This window comes from Tenrec ecaudatus, chromosome 7 (genome assembly GCF_050624435.1).
Source record: "Tenrec ecaudatus isolate mTenEca1 chromosome 7, mTenEca1.hap1, whole genome shotgun sequence".
NCBI lineage: Eukaryota > Metazoa > Chordata > Mammalia > Afrosoricida > Tenrecidae > Tenrec > Tenrec ecaudatus.
The window spans coordinates 69,986,571-69,988,296 of NC_134536.1; the positions used below are offsets into that span (position 1 = coordinate 69,986,571).

Consider the following 1,726-nt stretch of genomic DNA (forward strand, 5'->3'; position numbering starts at 1 on the left):
GTATTTGTTTGCCATTCAAATACCATTCTTTACTAATTGTCTATTTACATCCTTTGCCCACCTTATAAGTGGCTTATCTGTCATTTTATTTTTGATGAAGTTTTCAAATATATATGTTTATATTTAGTAGGTCTCAATCACTTATTTTCAGCCACTGTATTTCCTTTATTGTATGTGATAGTTCGTGTATGCCCTGCAATAAAGCTCTTAAGATTGTCCCACTTTTTTTGTTGATGATCCTGGTAGCTCTGAAGCTTACATTAAATCCCTAATCCATGGAGTTCTTTTTTGTGCATGGGGTAAAGTTTGGGACTTGCTCCTTTTCTCGGAGATGACGATCTAATTTTCACAGCACCAATTTTTGAAGAAACACCCTATTCCCATTTAATGTTTCTTGGTTCTTTGCCAAAAATCTATTGTCTGTAGGTGGATCCCCTCCCTCCTGACTTTTCCATCCTGTTCCATTGATCGACATATCTATAAGTATCCTAATAGTAGGCTATTTTGGCTACAGTGGCTGTGTAATAGGTTTTGAGGTCAGGTAGTACAAGACCTCCTACTTGGTCCTTTGTTTTATTTTATTTAGTTATTATAATTTCTTTCTATTTTTAAATGCACAATTTTATTTATTTACTTTTAAGTTTAAATTCTTGAAGGGTACAGGATCACACGGATTCTATGTCCAATAGCCTTAGCAGGAAGGTTGCTGCGGAATTTGGCCCGAACCATGTCAGTGTTTCCATGGGCACAAGTTACCTTTCCCCAGGTGACTCTGGTTTTGTTAGGTTTGCCGCCAGGAGTCACCGTGTTGTTCTTTGCTTTGTACACATGAGCACATCTCCAGCCTAAATAAAATTGCATTTCATCTTGGGCATAAACACCTTCAATTTTAAGGAGAGCCGTGTTCTCCCTCTGGTTCCGTAGGTCCCGTTTATAGCCAGCAAAAATGGCCTTGGACCACAGCCTTCCAGACATATTTGCCGTTTAGAAGTCCTGTTCCCAGCAGGCCTCCACAGGCTCCAATATGGCTGGGGGGGGGGAGGGAATTATTTATGATAATTTCTTTGCTAATCTTGGACCTCTTCAATCTCCATATGAAGTTTGTAGATTTTCCATTTCTTTATTGAATGATGTTGGGATTTGGATTGAGATTGCATTGTATTTGTAGATTCATTTAGGTAGTAGTGACAGTTTCACAATATTGTCCTCCTGTCCATAGATGAGCATGGGGTATTATTCCATTTGTGTAGTTTTCTTTGTAAGGGACTTTTCTTTCTTTGGTTGTGTTTATTCCAAGGAATTTCATCTTTTGGGTGGCTTTTGTAAATGATACTGCTTCCTTAATGTCTTTTTCAGAGCTCTCTTCACCGGTGTATCGATATCCAATTGATTTCTGCAGGTTAATCTTCTACCCTACTACTTTACTAACTCCTTCAATTTTTTCTTTAGTCTTTTGGGGAGTGCTTAGGCTTCTCTCTATATCATGCCATATCTTCTGAGACTAGCAAGAGCTTCGCTTGTATTCCCAATTGTAGTCGCATGATTTCTCCTGGTTGTCTAACGTATCTGGCAAAGACTTTCAGCACAATGCTAAATAAGAGCGGTGATAAGGAGCACCCTTGTGCCATTGTTGTGTTCAGGGCAAAGGTTTACACTCTCTCCCATTGAGTGTGACATTGTCCGATGGTTTGATGTATGTTGCCTTCATTATGCTCAAGGAGTTCCC

General features: G+C 39.1%; 1 pseudogene; it reads right to left on the reverse strand.

The window, feature by feature from the left end:
- Positions 1-642: 642 nt before the first annotated feature.
- On the reverse strand, positions 643-1,026 carry LOC142452800 (large ribosomal subunit protein eL33 pseudogene; annotated as a pseudogene).
- Between the last annotated feature and the right edge of the window lie 700 nt (positions 1,027-1,726).